Raw genomic sequence first — 19,704 nt, forward strand, 5'->3', positions numbered from 1 at the left:
TTCCTCAAATTCCCACTGTAACAGTCACTAATGGAACAGTAAAGTTAGGGCACAAAAACTGAAAATTCTGCTCCCTTAGTTCTAAGTTTAAAAATGGTATTGGTGATTAATTCCAACAAGTTTTGAATGCAAAATGTGGTACATTGGGGGTGTTAAAACTAATGTACCTATTTTCTATCTAAAAGTCAACATTTTTGTTGACCAATGAGGTGAATAGTGATACCAAAACTTGAAATTCAAAAATTGAAGAATTCAAAAGTATCAAATGCCCTAGTATACCTAACAAGATTGGTTTGGATAGTTTGGCATGCCAATAGGGTTCAGTTAGCAGTATTGCACATGGCATTATGGCATTTTGTGATTTCATGGCTTTTGGCCATTCTGACCTTGTGTTGATATTTGTCCTTGTGCCTATTGTCATTACAGCTTATTAGCTATTCTGTTGCACACCGGGAGATGCATACGTGACCGATGGTGTGACGGCCCGAGGTGCTAGATACCCAGCGCCAGTATACCCGTTTATCCAGTCCAATCGTTCAGTATAGGTTACTTGGGCAACCAAAAGAATGAAAGTGGATAAAGCTAACGAAATAAATGATTATAACAAGTACAAAACCAGTAAAACATCGATACATTCAATACATATTTATTTTCTGCTATTTCCTTTTTTCTTATTATTGCACCACTAAGCGTTATTGCTTAGCGCGTTGCTTTTGCCATGCGTAGGTTCTGGAGATACTGATCTAGAGCCCAGTAGACCGCAGACTGGGTGAGTCCATCCTGCAGCCCTGCATAGTGTTCGTGTCACCTCACCATCTTCAGTGCATTGGTAGGACACTAGGTTTCATTTTGATATTTTGTAACTAATTTTTATTTTCTCATATGTAATTGAACTTATGAAATGTATTTGAAATGTATTTTGATGTTCATGTAAATAATGAGAATTGTGTTTGTGAATGGAAAAGTGAATGTTTATCTGTGATTTATACATAATTATCACATGAGATGAATGATTGAGAAATGAAATTGAAAAATGTTGAGATTTTGATATTGGAGTTTGAGATGATTGAATATGATTACTGGAAGTGTTTTTCACAGGTTCCGAAGAACTGTTTTCTCCATTTTTAGCCGGTACTCTGCCGGATTTTCTATAAAATTTTCGGAACCTCAAATAAATTAAAATTTCAATAAATGACTTAAATGAATTATATTTCACAAGTTATATTCAAAACTATGATAAAAAATTAATTAAGATAAAATAGAGTGTTTCGGTACACCGTGTGACATAACTTACTCGGATATACTGTAGACGGGTAAGGGGTGTCACAAGATTAATTACTAAATGTATCAAGTAATTAACCAAAATGATTATGGTCTTTTAATCAAATTGGTCCTCCCACTAACTTGGCGAATCCTACATTTCCAAAGTAAGAAACGAAAATCCTAGTTGAATGGATTTCTAGTGGGTGAATGAATTCTTATAGTCTTATTGATCATCCTCAGACACATCCATTATTGGAATTACAATAAACTATAAGTGAGCAACTCCTTGCCCATCACATCGCATGTGAGGTTCAATCATTTATTTGGCCCCCAATGCTCAAAATCTCAGGCACATCCATTACTGATTTATCTTGCATTAGTTAAGTTGATCCCATTGAGCTAGTAGGCATGCAAATAATTTTAATGACCTCAAGCACATCTATTATTGGCCACCAACTATTTACATACTTACAACATCTTATGCTTAACAATTATTCTTAAGAAAATCTCTTAAACAAATGCATCATTTCCAAGCTCATATAGCTAATAATGCAAGTATTTAAAATTTCTTAAAATAATTGCCTCAATGGAGGGCCATGATATAATTACCATAATTATACCATTTCCAACTTAATTATTTATTTGGAAGATTTTGTGGTCGGCTTAATTACTATTATGGTCTCACTTTGCACATTATCCAAATGGCATGCATATATCATATACCTGCATACATTCATACACATCTCATGCATACATGGATAAACAAATAATATGGTATGATCATGAACTTTCTAAGGGATTCAATTTTGAGCCACCAAGAATTGAATCAGGGCATTCCTAGGTGTATTTCATTCATTCATTTTGCAAGAGTTGCTAAAAGAATACATAATCAACCCTTGATCTTGATTTCCTCCCATTGGCCCCACCAATGCTCTTGACCTCCTTGTTCTTGTTGCAATCCAATTACATTGTAACCCTTAGCATGCCAAGGTGAATATACAAGAATATGGACTTTAAAGTCCTTAAATAAATAAAATTACATCCTAAGTTATCATAACATTTATGATACATGCCATTAAAATAAAATTAATTATTTTACATCCCAAAAGAAAATAAAAGAAATAAATCCAATCACAGTGGTCTTTTATTGTCTCTGATCATCCATCATGCATATTTAAAATTTAACAATTAAATAAAATATACATGCTTAAAAATTAAATTGAATATCACATATTCAACTAAAATTTAAATTTGAATCTTATTCAAATAAATTTAAATTTAGAAACTTTTTCCAAATTTAATTCCATGAAAACAATTTTGCATAAATTAATTGTGTGATTGAAATTCATAATTAAACCATTTAATTAGGTTTGGGCTTAATTTTGAGCTTTAAATTATACAACAATTGCATAATGTAACACCCCTATTTGCATAGCCTGGTATATTTTACTATTCCGGTGACCGATGTCGGTCCGGATAATTAAGGAGATTATAACCACATCTAAGACAACTAGATAAACCATAAAGACAAATAATTAGTAATTGTCAATTAGTTAAGTATAAATAAGAAAAACAGAACATAAGAAGTTAAATGAGTCAAGAGTCATAGCGATGGGTGACCTTCTCGAGAATGACTGCGAAGTCAATTTAAACTCGAATTTCAAATCATAAAATGTGACGCTGCGGTCCTTAGGACTATTGTAAACACAGTGGAAAAGAGAAAATCACGAAAAAGAATTGTTAAGTCAATCAAATAATTTGGTCAGGGAAACGGAAGAAATATTGAATTATTTGCAAACCGGGTTGAACCGGAGAGGGGTAATTTGGTCAATTGACCCCGAGAGCTGACTCCTGACCTAACTGTCAAATAAAATCGGAGAAAAGAAAATTTCAGAGTCGGGAATTAAATTAAAGAACTAATAGAAAAATAAATAAAAAAAGAAGAAAATAAAAAAGTGAAGGGAGATGACATCATGCATGATGCCATAAATGTTATAATTAATAAATTTAATTAAATTGATTTATGGTCTTCCAAAGAGATAAAAATACAAGAAAAGAAAGAAAAAAAAAAACTAAAAAGTCTTCTTCCTTCACCTAAGTTGCCACCCCACCTCTCCCTAAGCCACCATAGAAGAAACTCCATTGAAGCTTGAGTTCAAGCTTCAAAACTCCTACTAAACTTTACCTTGACCCCAAATTAATCCACTAGAACTTAATAACCTCACTTGAGAAGAGGATTGAGCAAGAAAGAAAGAAGGAAAGAGGGGTGGAATTGAAGATTGAAATTCAAAGTTTAAGATTAGTGAATTTAAATTGGAAATTTATGGTTAACATTTGTGTTCTTGGTGTAGGTAATGTAGATCTTAAGTTAAAATAAAATAAAAACATTTGTGAAGGACCAAACTGAAAATTTGGCCAACTAGGGTTACTATGCATATGCTTGTGTTTTGATGGAATTTAATATGTTAGGCAAGCTTGTATGGATGTGGTAGTGAGATTGAAATGCAATGAATTGGTTAAATGCAATTAATTGGTGAACTAAGGTTTTGGACACCTAGGGTTTGGGAGAAAAAATGTGGAGAAATGGTGAAATGATGTAGTTGACCTATTTTGAGGTGAGAAATGGTCATTTTTGACCAAATGAAGTGTGTTGGAAGTGTTGGAATTGAGGTTAAATTCGGATTCCATGCCAGCAGCATGACCAAGGTCCCTTTGAGGGACCAAAAATGAAAATTTACAAGTCCAATTGGTATGAGACCAATTGGGAATGAAAATAGACACTAAATGACACAATTTTCATTCAGGAACCATGCCCAAAAAGTGACCAAAACCTAGTAAATAAATTGACCGAATTTGGAAATTCTCAGTCTGCCCTGTACAAACTGACCAAGTAAACAGTGTTTGTTCATTTGGCCATAACTTGAGCTAGGCAGGTCTAAATGACCTGAAATTTTACCAGTGGACAGTTGAGGTCTAGACCTAAAACTTTTATGGAGAACACAAACCCAAATTATGTCATTAACCAAGTCATTTGGCCACCCAAAGTTAGTGACCTAAAACTGCCAGAACCAAAATTTGCCCAAAAATCTGGGTTAAGTCCAATCCAGCAGCCATGGTTCAAATGGCTCTAACTTGAGCTAAAAAACTCTAATTGGAGTGATTCAAAAATGAGAATAAACTTAAGACAATAAAGAACATTTTCTATGAAGAAAGTTTTGTCAAATTCTAACAGTAAAGTGACCAATGGAACAGTGCAACTTAGGACACCAAAACTAAAAATTGGCAAATTTGCCTAAAAGACTTAGAATTTGAGAAAACAACCAAAACCAACAAATTTAGTGACCAAAATGTGGTATGTGGGTGAAGTTGGAATTTCCATACCTAATAAGCCTTAGAAAGTCAACAATTTGACTTGAATAGTATAGTAAATAGTAACCCCGAAACACAAAATTTAAAGAATGTCAAGTTTAGCACGTTAGAGCTAGGTAAAAGTAAAGTTAAATTTATTTTTGGATTTACGATGAGTTATCATACTAAAACACTGTGAAACTATGTGTTTCAGTTGAAAAAAATACCGGAAAAGAACCCGAGGGATCGAGTAAAGGCCAAGAGGCGACTCGTATAAGGTTTGTGCACAACTAACTCTTTTGTTATTTTTCAATTCCAAATTGATTTGAAATAAATTTATTGTATGATTTATGATTTTTGTTGTATTGAGAATTTTAACTTTGAATGAAATTGTATAATTTGAATATAAATTTTCTTATGCATTTAAGGATTTATTGCATGGTTTTGAGAATCATAAATTTTAAATTTGATGTGTTGCCAACCTTGAGCATGAATTTATGATGATTAAATATGTTGATGATTGTGAATACTTTGTAAATAGAAATTGTTTTGAATATGATTTGAAACCACAGTTGACATGACAAAATTTATTGTGAATTCTCATTAGCTTGTCTAGTAAGATATCTCCTCCACTAGATGAGGCGAGTTACTTCCTCTCTGGCTTGCCTGTTGGGGATAAATTTGAATGAGTACTCATATATACTAGCTAGTCTTTATTTCTCCCTTTTAACCTCGGTTATTGGGAGAATGTGAAATGTCATGGTGTACAACACGGCATCTTTTTGAATTTTGGGTCATGGGATCAACTGTGTGAATTATTGGCAATGCCCTTTAAATTGTGCATAATTTGATAAATTGTGATTGAAATGAATAAATTGTCAGTGAATCAAAATATTTTTGTATTATTTCGGAATTTAAAAGAAATGTAAATAAATAGTTACTATTTGATCAAAATGATATTCAAATGAATAATTTGCATAAAAGAAAATATTAATTTTTAAATGTCATGGATTTTGAAGAATTTAGAAATTTTAAATTTTTATTCATTTTGAATAGTTAAGAATAATTTGTATTAAGTTTTAAATTATTAGTTTGTGCACCACTGAGTTCACCACTCAGCGATAGCTTTGTATGCTGTCGCAGGTGAAAGAAAATATAGAGCAGCTGAACGAGGTTACTGAAAGATACGGTGAGATTATCCTCGGGTATATCATAGGTATACCCTTGTACATTAACTTTTGATGTAATTCTATAATTATATGTGTGAAATTTCCTTTGAGCAGTTGTACCAACTCTTTTGTAACATATTTTTGGATTGTAATGAAACACAAATTATTATAAGGTTATCTTGAGATTTTATATACTTATAAAGTTTTGCATTATTAAATTTTCATGCTCCCATGAATGTGAAAATTAATTTGGTTACCTCAATGAGATGTTTTAATGTTTGATTTAATTTACACTGTGTATTGAGTGGTTTATGCGGATTTGTGAAACGAGATTGAATAATGGAGTTGGGATTGAGAAAAATATTGGGAGTGTCTTTATTTTCAGGTTTTGAAGAACTGTTTTCTCAAAATATAGACGGCACTCTGCCGAAATTTTTATAAAATTTGCGGAAAAATAAAATGGGCAAAAAAATTTTAACTAGTTTTCAACTTTAATTAAATGTTTTAATACCTATCAGAAAATACTCACCACATAACAAAAGTAAGAAAATTGTTTTAAAATCCCTTGTAGGATACTTAATGAGTTATCGGTAGGTGAAGTTCGGTAGTTCATTAAGTATTCTACGGGATCATGTTATGCCTTACAGAGGGGTAAGGTGTGACACATAATGGGCCCAAAAAATCAAGCCCAACATGCCCCTTAAGTGATAACACGGCCCGTGTAACGCTTACACGGCCTGAGGCACATGAAAACATGGGTACCCTATGTAAATGCAGTCTTCGGCATAGGGTGAGGCGGGCGAGGGACACGGGTCGTGTCGTTGAACAACACACCCTTGAGCGCGCTTTAACATGCCCCATGTACGCTGAAACACACCCTGAGCAATGTAAAAACCCAGAACACAGTCCACGCTATGTTTCTTACAGCAGTTTGGTATTCCTAGGGTTTTCTTAATCTGAACTAACTTCAAATCAACCCAAACTCAACCCAATCACACAATTAGGCCTCAAAATCAATTCTAATGGCAAATATAGTAGCTCTGATACTAATTGAAGGCTAGGACACATGGAATTTAGGGCATTATAACCTTGAATTTCAAAATTATTCTAGGGTTACATTTATCATGCATGATGATTTTTGTGCCTAATCAATTTTCAATGCCCAATTGCATACCAAAACATATTTTAGCATGCATTAAACTTTCATTTTCTATCAAGAATTGAACCTTAGGAATTTAATCAATTAAACCTTAACTAAAAGAGGGATTTGAGTACTAACCTCCAAGGTGCACAATTGATGGATCCCTCTTGGTTTGGATGCTCTTAGGACCCCAATTGTAGTCCCTCTAGCTTGTCCACCACAAGCACACTAAGTAGAAACAGTGACAGCCCCAAACCTTGCTTCTTAAGCCTTGCCAACCACTTGAAGATGGGGTTTTATGCTTTAGTAATGGTTAATGGGTATTTAGGACACTAAAAACCTTTTCTAGCAATTTTAACTCAAAGAAAACAAGTGATTTCTCTTTGAATCAAGAGAGAAAAGAAGAGAGGAGAAGGACACTCAAAGTTGCCATCCAAATGAAGAAGGGAAGGAGAAAAATTATTTTCTCTTCATGTCACCAAATGATCCCATCTGGCTTTTGGTTGACTTAATCTCATAGAGCCAAATGTCAAGCTCCATTTAAATCATAAAAAGTAGTCTTCCATCATAAGAAGACAAGTGGCAAGCTTGTATGGTGCCATGTGTCACCATCTCATAGTGCCACATGTCACCATGTGAAAAGACCAATTTACCCTTACTTTTTAATTTGAGTTCTCAACCTAAAATTATAATTTCTCCTCTTCAAATTAATTTATATAAAATATAAATTAATTGATTAATTAATATTTATTAATTAATTTCTCACAATTAAATTCATATTTAAACAATTTAAATATAAATTTAATTTATGCTATATATCCAATAACCTAAATTTAATTTCAAGTCATGCTAGGGACCTTGCAATCTTATTGCAAACTAAACCTATTTAATTAATTAATTAGACTCTTTAATTAATCAATTAAATCACATTTTACTTGGTGATTAACTTATGTAGATGTGTGACTTACTCGGCTCATTACTTATTGGCAATGAGAAATGATATTATCTCTTAATATCATTAGAACTCTTTTCTTACCGTAAATGATTTCTCTAAATCATTTTAGGCATCTCATAGACCATGGTTGACACCTAGCATATCATGCCATAGCCACCCAATCAATAATAAGGAATAACTTAAATGAACCTTTAATCATATATTACCATGCACTAGAATCTCTTCGTTAAAAAATCCCAATTCCACCTTAAGTCATGGTGAATGTCAAACTCCATTTACTATAAACATTATGTTCTCTTTTAATTCCAATTCTTAATTAATTAGATTTTCTTATCAGAAACACTTTTCTGACTAAATCTATTTGTCCTGGCCAGGAACTTAAATCATCAAGAACAATTAAATGAAGATAGGATTTTATCCCTATTTACTTAGGGTAACATATTTCATCTTGATCAAAATCTATCTCCATATATAACTAGTAGGAGCCAACACATGCCCATATACCCATACACAGTATGAGTATGAAAGCAGTATCAAACTCAAACCACCTATATATAAGATAACTATGTTATCTCAGGCCTAAAGATTATATGCACTGATATGATATATTATAATGCATTGACAAGAGTAAACTCCATGTGCTTGTCATAAAGGTCACTGGTTCGACCTACTTATCATGTATAAGTGCCTATCATGTTTTATATATAGTATGAGACTCACCACTCCAACTTATTTATATCTCATATTAATACTTTGGGAACAAACATGATTACAATCTTTCTGGATAAGTAATGCTCTTTCTGAAGTATCCTCGACTGTGAACCAATTTATGATACTTTGTGCTAGAAATACTGTCACTCATATTTTTAACAACTTAAGAATAGAATTTCTAACAAAATATCAATGGACCTTTTCAATTACACATAAATGGATTATGTAAACAAAAAAGTGAAATTGCCTTTTATTAATAAAATGTGTATAAGATACATACAAAATGATATGCTTTAGGGCATACTACTAACAATGAGACCCCTAACCCTTCTGGTATGGGAAGGATGGGAGAAGACAGTTTTATGGAGGCAGGAGATAAGTCAAAGTTTGTGTCCCCACCTCAATAAGGGTCGAATTGTGGGTTTGGATGTGGCTATCTGCTATAGGTAAATTTTGGAAACACTAGAATTAGAGGCTACCACCAATATCCCTCTTTCATGCCTTACCCACCTTATTTCCCATTGTTCAACCTATATCCCATGTATCCTCCCCAATTATACCCCCATAGCTCTTCAACCACCATGGGAACTCAAAACCCTATAGAGGTAGTTATAGGAGAGTAAGCACCTCCACCACCTCTAATAGTTCTTACATAAGAGACTGGGATAAGTGGTAGAGGTAAAGCAAAGATAACAGACTACTTGAAGTTGGATGCACTTAAATACAAGGAATGAAATGATCCTTTCAAGCATGTTAAGGCAGTCAAAATGATAGCAAATAAGTTTGGTGCTAGTGATAGTAGGGTCATACGAATGGCCTACTTTACCTTGAAATGTAAGAAGGTAAAGAAATGGTATATAGCTTATGTTCTTGGTAAGGTCGACAACATGACCTAGTCTCAGTTTATGATGGAATTTACCAACTAGGCTTTTCTAGAGAGCTCTAGGAAGCTGAAGGTCGTAGAGTTTGAATAGTTGAGATAGATAACTAGTATGAGTGTGGATGAATACATGGATAAGTTTGTGGATCTCCTGTAGTATGTGGGGAAGGAGAATGATATTGACAGAAAGAAGGCTAAAAGGTACACCCAGAGGCCGCACTCTAGATACTCTTCCTTGATTTTCGCTGCTGAAAATCAGAACTTCCATTCAATAATATATGCTGCAAGGAAGATGAAAGCGGGAGCTATCATTAAAGGGAATCTAGATTTGAAACTACTAAAGTTGAACAGTCCATCATTCTAAAGGCTATAGATGCTAGGAGGTTCAATCACATGACTAAGACTGTCTCCTCATTTGGAGCTAAAAAGGAAAAAGGAGGGAATTTTGGTAAGAAACAAAAGAATAATAAGTTCTAGAGTTGTATCGAGTCAGGCCTTGGGATGGGAAGGGGATCTAGTTTAGGTTTGGATATTTCCGGTTGTATTAGATGTGGGAAACCTCATGAGGGCCTTATAGGTTCAAAACCTCTAAGTGCTATAAATGTGGATAAGAGGGACACATGTTGAGGGAGTGTCCCAATATAGAAAAGGTAGCTTTTTAACAAGCAGGGTCAGGCAATGTAGCCCAACTGGTAGCAAAACATACTTCTATGGGTCCCTCATTAGGAAAGGGATATGATAGAGAATGAGGTTTTTCATCCTCCACATTACAAGGGAGGGGTTCAACAACATCGACTCAGACCTTTACTGCCTTCCTATTGTGTCATAGTAAAGGGATAAGATAGAGAATGAGGTTTTTCATCCTCCACATTACAAGGGAGGGGTTCAACAACATCGACTCAGACCTTTACTATGACACAATAGGAAGGCAGCACCTCTAACATTATGGTGTCAGGTAGCCTTTACATAGCAAGTTTCAATGTGCATGCGTTAATTGATCTGGGTGCATCACACTCTTTTGTTAACCCTAATACAGTCATAAGATTAGGATTGGTAGTCTTAAGTTTAGAATGTTCATTGCTTATTAATGGACCAAAGTGTGACCCTTCGATAATAAAGATGATCTGTTATGCTTATCCAGTGATGGTTGATGATAGATGTTTTCCAGCTAACCTAGTAGTTCTAAAATTGATAGATTTTAATGTCATTCTAGGGATGGATTGGCTCTCAGCCAATTATGCTACCTTGGACTGTATGATAGATTTTAATGGGTCAGTGGCAGTATTCCAAGGAGATCAGGTAGCACTTATTAAGGGTATGATCTCAGCCTTGTAAGCCAAAAAGATGCTTCAAAAAAGGTGTAGACAGTTAATATCATTAAAGAAGATATTGAGAATAGAAGTGGATTGGGATCAATTCCTATGGTAAGAGAATTTCTAAATGTTATTCCAAAGGAGCTACTTGGGCTTCCAACTTAGAGGGAGATATATTTTGAAATTGACCTAGTGCATGGCACTAGACCTATATCTATCCCTCTTTATAGGATGGCTCCTATGGAGCTAAAGGAATTAAAGGAACAACTGAAGGAGTTAGTAGTTAAGGGGTTTATTAGACTGAGTACATCTCCTTAGGGTGCTCTTATTTTGTTTGTGAAGAAGAAAGATAGATCCTTAAGGCGTGCATAGACTATAGATAGTTGAATAAAGTGACCACCAAAAATAAGTACCCTTTGCCTCGTATTGATGACTTATTTGATCAGCTAGTAGGAGCTAGTTATTTCTCTATGATAGACTTAAGGTTCAAATATCACTAGTTGAGGATCAAGGAGACAGACATTCCAAAGACTACTTTTTGAACTAGGTACAGGTATTATGAGTTTCTTGTGATACCTGGAGCTTCTGTTAAACATCTTTTCAACTCATCAAAACTCTGCTGACATTTATCAGTCCACTGAAATTTCACATCTTTTCGAAGTAATTTGGTCAGTGGAGATGCTAACATAGAGAATTCCTTTACAAATCGATGGTAGTAACCAGTTAAACCTAGGAAACTCCGAACTTCTGTAATATTTCTGGGCGAGTTCCAGTTAAGGATAACTTTTACTTTGCTAGGATCTACTTTAATACCTTTAGCTAATATAATGCGCCCCAAAAATGCAATTTCCTTCAGCCAAAATTCACATTTTGATAGCTTGGCAAACAACTGTTTCTCCCTTAAGCTCTGTAGCACGATCCTTAGGTGCTTATCATGCTTCTCTGCACTCCTTGAATGCACCAGAATATTATCAATGAATACCACAACAAACTGATCTAAATATGGCCTAAAGATAGTGTTCATCAGGTCCATAAAAGCAACTAGAGCATTAGTCAACCCGAATGACATTACTAAGAACTTATAGTGGCCATACTGAGTTCTGAAGGCAGTTTTTGGAATGCTCTGCTCTTGCACCTTCAACTAATAATAACCCGATCTCAAGTCGATTTTAGAAAACACAATTGCATCCTTCAATTGATCAAACAAATCATCTATTCGAGGCAGTGGATATCTATTCGTTATGGTTACCTTATTCAACTGCCTATAGTCGATACACAGACGGAGAGTACCATCCTTCTTCTTAACAAACAAAACTGGTCCTCCCCAATGTGACACACTAGGGCTAATGAAACCCTTATCAAGTAATTCTTGCAACTGTACCTTCAACTCCTTTAACTCAGCCGGTGCCATTCTATATGGAGTGATGTAGATTGGTTCCACACTAGGCATAACCAGGGTTTCAAATTGCACCTCTCTTTCCGGAGGTAATCCTGGCAATTCTTTAAGAAAAACATCCAGAAAGTCACATATAGTAGGAATATCCCTCAATTCTGGACTCTCTACTTAGGTGTCTATCACATGGGCCAAATATGCTTCACACCCCTTCCGAATCATCCTCCTTGCAAGTGCAGCTGAAATGAGATTTGGTGGCAATAACTGCCTCTCCCCGTGTATTACTTCATCACCATATTGAGGGAAACCAAAAGTGACTGTCTTCAGTCTATAGTCAATCATAGCATGATGCCTGGCTAACCAATCCATGCCCAAGATGATATCATAATCTTTGAAGGGCATTTCAATTAGATCAGACAAGAAAGTATGTTCTTAGATGACCAAAAGACAATCCTTAAACAACCTATTTACCCTGACCTCTTAGCCCAATGGGCTAGTCACTAGCACATCAAAATCCATTTTCAAATAAGGAATAGTGGCAGAACAAACAATGCTAATACTAACATATGAATGTGTGGAGCTAGGATCAAATAAAACATAAATTCAATGAGGGAAATGGTACCATTCACTACATCAGAAGTCTCAGCCTCTTCTCTCTGATGCATTATGTACACTCTGGCTGGCACGCCACTTTGTTCTGGCTAATTTACAGTGCCTTGACTGCTTGAGGTAATACCCCTACCTCTACCTCTGCCTCTGCCTTTGCTGGCCGACGTGACCCTCTGGTGGCAGAACCTTGAACATATCCTTCAGTTGTGGTAGTAGCTGGCCCAGATCTATGGGCACTATTACAATCTTTAGCAAAGTGTCTCATACCACCACAGTTGTAACAGGCACCAATGGCCTTGTAGCATACCCCTCCATGGGTCTTACCACATGTTTCACAGGGACGGGGAGGGAAGGAACTCTTTGATGTCTGCTGACTGGATCTAGGTGGCCTCTGTATTGAGAACCTTCCCCTACTAGATTTTTTGCCACTTTGTCCCCCAAAGTTCTTCCTCTTACCAGAATTACAACTGAAAATCTGACCCGTGGTCTTTTCACATTTCGCTTTTTCTATCTTTTCCTTCTCAGGTGCCCCCTCTGATTCTATCCTCTCTAGCTCCAGGCTTGAGATATTAATTCAGAGAAGTTATCATGCCGAAATCCCACTACTTGTAACCTCAAATTGGGCTTTAAACCAGACTCAAATCTTTTGCATCTGTCTCTACTAGTGGTGAGTAGGCCACCAGCATAATGACTTTAACGGAAAAATTTCCTCTTATACTCAGCAAGTGATCGGTTTCCCTATTTTAGACTCAAAAATTCTTACAGCTTCACATCTACATAAGTGTCTGGGATGTATTTGTAACACCCCTTATTCGACTATAGTGTAGCTGAGCAAGGCATGCTATATTCGGTGTCAGAGCACCCTATCTTATCTGAGCATCCTATCTTATCTTACTTTATTTCTTTAATAATTTTGTTCTCATTATATTTTAATGTCAATTATTTTTCTAAGGAGAAACCAGCAGAGTTTCTCCTGTTTCTATTATCAATTGGTATATTTTACTATTCACCTGCTTGAAATTTTCAATAATATTTTCACAATAAAATCTTATCCATGCAAATCATGATTATCTCATCAATCATTCTCATTATTATCTCATATTTCAAATCTCATCCATATATTTTAATTTCATAATCATTTCCATACATTTCCATTCACACTGAATTCATATATAAAAATTTTCAAATTACATAAATTTACATGATTTATAAACTAATTACACAAGTTCATAATTTACATAATATACAAAATACATAAAATAACTTATATGGGCCCTATCTACATGCATTGCTGAGGAGGTGACAACCTTGAATACTTCAGACACTTCTGCAGATTAGAACTCCAAAATCTCTGTTTAATATTCGCTGGGCTTTACCTTCAGTACCTGTGCGAAGGAAACAATCCATCGCACTAAGCATTAAGCATTAAGCATTGCTGCTTAGTGGTGCAATAATATAATAAGAAAATAATATACAATAAAGAAAGAAATGGATCAAAATTTGGATACTCTGAAATTTAATCTAATTTCATATAATACTTCTAGTATTAACTATCCTTTGTTCTAATTTATTCCTCTTCAGAAGAGCTTAATTCTTTCATAATAATTATATTTTAATATTGTTCCAATTCATTTCAATTCTTTCTGCTAAATAACTAATCTAATTTATTTTAAATATTCTTACTCATTTATTTAATTCATGATTTTGAGCCTCTTTTTATTGTAACCATTCTTGTTCTTTATCTTAATATTTAATTTCCTTACTTCCTTTAATAATCAATTCAATCATATTTATACTTTTACATGCCCAAGTAACCTATACAAATTGACCAGACTGGATAAACGGGTAAACTAGCACTGGGTACCAGGTACCTCAGGCTGTCACACCATTGGTCACAATGTGTCTCTCGGTGTGCAGACAGAATAGCTAATAAGCCATAAAAGCAATAAGGTATAAAGCCAAGTATAACATCATAATCATTATAGCCATAGGCTATAATATCACAGAATGGCATGGAGCCATACATCATACGCAGTACTGCTATCAGAACCCTATTGGCATGCCAACCTATCCAAACCAATCACACTAGGCCTACTAGGGCATATTACAAAGTTATTTCTTGAATATTTGTACTTAACATATAAGGTTACTATTCATTTAGTCATTTAAGTCAAAATATTGACTTTCTCATATATAATAGTTACATGAGTTTTAATCACATAGATTTACCACATTTTGGTTCCCAAAAGTGTTGGCATTAGTTGTCAATCCATACTTCTAACCAATGGAGAATAAATCCAAATTTTTAGTTTTTGAGTGCTAGAGTTCACTATTCCATTAGGCTATTCTACAGTGAGAATTTGGCCAAGTGTTCTTAATCAAAGTAATTCTTTATTATGTCTAATTACATTTCATTTTTTTGAATCACCCATTTTGAGTTTTCTAGCTCAAGATATACCACTTTGAGCAAGGCTGGCCAGATTAGTATCTACCCAGAAATTCTGAGCAGAATACCATTCTGCCAGATTTGGTAGTTCAACTTTGGCCAATAATTTCATTTGGTTAAGTCTAGAATTAGAGTTTGTGTTAAACATAAAAGTTGTTCTAAATTACCTCAGCTTTCCATTGATATAAATTTTAGGTCAATTGGACCTTTCTACACTAAGTTATGACCAAATGAATGAACACTGTTCATTTTATCATTTTTCCCAGGCAAAATTGGTGCTACCCATATTTGGTCAATTTTTAAGGCATCCTAAGTTTAGTTTTTGGACAGGGTTCCTTCATCAAAGATGTGCCATTATGTGTCTAATTTCATTTCCAATTGGCCTTGCACCAATTGAACCTACACAACCTAAGTTATAGCTACCCAAACATGCTGGAGTCACATCCAGACCTACAGGGCACTCAAGGCAGCACACCCAACCTCAAATCCCAAGCTATCATTCACTTCAATTCCTCATTATACTCAGCCAAATGGTCACTAATTGGCCATTAGAACTTCCATTTACCATCAATATGGTATGACTCTAAACTCATTCTTTAATTAAAATAATTTAATAATTAACACACTTCTAATTCAATATAGAGCTTCTAGCCGATAATATTACATTTTTAGAGAAAATTCTAGCTCTTTAACAACTATGATAGACTAAAATCCCAAAACTCTATTTATCAACAAGTTCCAACTAATCTTTTACTTATGTCCTAGAAGTTACTATTCACTTGACTATTTCCATTCAAAGGTTGACTTTTTTATTTATAATAAATTTGTGGAGCCCAAATTCACCAAGATACCACATTTTGCATTTTATTTTTGTTGGCATTGATTGCCAAACTCAATTCCTAGCCTCCTAGGTTTTATTTCAAATTTTCAAAATTTGAGGTCCAAATTCACTGTTCTATTGGACCTTGCTACAGTAAAATTTTGATAAATCTTTCTTCATGAAGGTTGTTCCCTTATGTGTCTTCTTTAATTTCCTTTTTGAATCACTCTAATTGGAGTTTTTTAGCTCATGTTATGGCCTAAATACCATAACTGGCTGGATATGGTAGTACCTAGAATTTATGGGCAGAATCCATTCTGGCAGTTTTGGTGTCCTGAGTTTGGTGGGCAATTTCATTAAGTTCTGGTCAAAATTTGGAGTCGTTTCCTTCATAAAAGTTGTTCTAAATTGTCTAAGCTTTCTATTGATATAAAGTTTAGGTTAATTGGACATTTCTACAATGAGTTATGACTAAATGAATGATTATTATTCATTTGGTCAATTTCCAGGGACAACATATTAATCACCCGGATTAGGTCAATTTCTAGGGCAACTTAGGTTGGTTTTCTGGGCTAGATTTCTTCATCAAAGTTATGCTAATTTATGTCTAGTTTCATTTCCAATTGGCCTTGAACCAATTGGAGTAACATAGCTCAAGTTATAACCCTAGGAATACACTGGACTGAAGTCTAGTATTCTGGCACAATGGGGGCAGCATACCACTTTCAATTCAAGGCCACAATTACTTCCAATTTAGGGTCAAACTTCATCAAATGGTCACTAATTGACCATTAGAACTCCAATTAACCATTCAAACACAATATCTCTAATTTTCATGCTAACCTTAATTGATCAAATCTCATTCTCATACAAACTCAAAAAGATTCAACTCCATTCAACTCCAATTCATATGTATACATTAATTGACATTAATATACAAACTTAATTGCAACTAAACCATCAAAACCCTAACCCTCTCTTGGCTACCACAATTCATACATACTCCTACATAAGTGTTTTATTCAATTTCTTAACAATTTCTCATTCACTTGAACTTCCTAACATGGAATAAAAAGAGAAATGTAAGAGTTAGCACTAACCTTAGGAGGGCAGAATTTTCCCTTCAATTTCCTTCACTTTCTTTGGTTTTCTTGGCAGCCAAACACCTTCCCAAGTGGTGTAGACAAGTTTTAATGAAGGAGGTCTAGGGTTTTATGGAGGGAAATCAATGAAAATTAAGGGAGATGAAGAAATTTTTCATGAAAGAGAGAGATGAGAAATTTTCAGCAATGAGAAGGAAAATGAGGAGGATGGTTGTTTGGCTTTTGTTTTTATCTCATTTTTATCTCTTTATTTAATTTGTTGAATTGTGATTGAGTGGGGGCATGTTAATGACATCATGTGATGTCATAATTCCCAATTTCTTTCATTTTTCTTTCCTTTTCTTTTCTACACATTTTCAATTCAATTTTTAACAATATTTATTCATATTTTATGTCATAATAATTATTTACTTAACTGGACAAGTCGGTCAAAAATTATTTCTGAAGACGAAATGACCAAAATGCCCTCCGTTTGGCTTATTGAGCCAAAATCGTGTGTACCAATCGAAAAATTTTTCTAAGCATTTTCTTGGCATTCTAATACCATCGAAACCTCAATGACTCTTCTCTGGAGTTCCAAAAATTATTTCATAAATTTTCTCCTAAGTTTAGGGCTTCTAACTGCGAGGACCGCAACTTCCCTTTGGGTTACCCATCGCTAGGGCACCGACTCATTTAACTTGTTTGTATTTTATTTCTAAAATTTTCCCTAAATTTTTCTTATTATTATTTGAGTTATTTACTACTCCTCACTCTAGTCTAAATATTTTTCCAAACGTTCTAGCTATCCGGACCGACACCGGTCATAGAAACAGTAGAATGTATGGAATTGCTACAGTGAGGGTGTTACAGTATTTCTGTTTGAACTCTCTGAGGAAGTCGTCACAAGTCAACACTCGGGGTTCCACCAAACTATGGGGGATGGCTTTCCACCAATCACACGCATCCCCATGTAGTAGAAAAGCTGAGTATTCAAACTTCAACTCATCCGTGCAGTGCAATTTCTTGAAAACCCTCTCCATTCTCTCTAACCACTATACAGCTTCTAGTGGATCTACTATTCCCTTGAATTCTGTTGCCCCATATTTTATCAGTTTGTCATACTGTCATGCCAGGGGTTGAGGTTGCACTGCTGTGCTTGAATTGGGGCTTAGACTGGCATATTTCCAGCCATTTGATGGAATATAGTAGCCATTTATTGGGCAAAGTGCGAAGGGAACTACTGCATTGGTGGAGCTGATGCAGCTGACCCATTAGCGTTCTGAGGAGCTAAGGCTTCCCTCTATGGCTCAGCCGCAACTAACTGCTTTACTGAGCGATCTCCTTCTTCCATTTCAATTTAAAGGGTATTCTATCTCCTGAACAAACAACACAAGGAGATTTCCCTCCGTTAGTTCATATTCATGATGTAATGCACTCTATATATCAATTAAGGACATTGAGCAGTTGCACTTATCAAGAAAATATTTCAAAATCATAGTTTAAAACATGCTTAAAAATTTAGCTCTGATACCACTAAAACATGTCACACCTTACCCCTCCATAATTTATTGTGAGTTATAGCAATTTAACTAACCTAGACTCAAAAACCCTGTGCATCAGGATTTCAGGTTCAGGTCAGTGTATTGCATTTCACAATTGAGGTCCTTATCCTCAGAATTTGGGTAAGGTTTCTAAACCAAAGTTGTAGCTTTAAGTCTTAGGCTTTCAGATCATTTTGGCTCATCTCATTTGGAATTTTTCTAGTGAAAGTTATGGTCTAATTACTATTCTGGAGTCATGACTAAATTGGATCCAATGCAAGAATTCCAGAATGGGATGTCCTAACTTGTCTTAACAATTTCCCTAAATTCTTTTAGGATCTGGGTGTTGGCCAAAACATAAAAGTTGTAGTTTTGGGTCTTATGAAGATTTTGATTTTTGAATCATTGCATTTTCAGTTTTGTAGCCCATGTTATGGGATTTTTTCCAAAACTAGTCGGATGGCCATTTGTCCAGGATTTTTAGATTAAGTATGGTTCTGGAAGATTTGTTAGACTAAATTTGCTTAACAATTTGATCAAGTTAGGGTCATAATTTGGGTTTATGATCTTCATAAGAAGTGTTCTAACAATCTCCCACTAGCACTAGAGCCATTCATTATAATATCTTAGACCCATCTTTTTAAGATGTCAGTCTAACAGAGCTTGTGACATAGGCTTCGTGAATGGATCAGCTGGATTTTCAGCTGATGCTATTTTCTGCATGACTACATCACCTCGCCCAACTATCTCTCTAATAATGTGATAGCGCCTTTCTATGTGTTTGGATTTTTGGTGAGACTGGGGTTCCTTAGCCTGTATGACTGCTCCATTATTATCACAGTAGAGAGAAACTGCTGACTCAATAGAAGGAACTACTACAAGTTCTGTCATGAACTTTTTTATCCAAACAGCCTCTTTTGCAGCATCTGATGCAGCAATGTACTTGGCTTCTGTAGTGGAATCAGCAGTTGTACTCTATTTAGAACTCTTTTAACTAACTGCACCTCCATTACAAATGAACACAAACCCA

The sequence above is a fragment of the Hevea brasiliensis genome, chromosome 16 (genome assembly GCF_030052815.1).
Source record: "Hevea brasiliensis isolate MT/VB/25A 57/8 chromosome 16, ASM3005281v1, whole genome shotgun sequence".
In the NCBI taxonomy this organism is placed as follows: domain Eukaryota; kingdom Viridiplantae; phylum Streptophyta; class Magnoliopsida; order Malpighiales; family Euphorbiaceae; genus Hevea; species Hevea brasiliensis.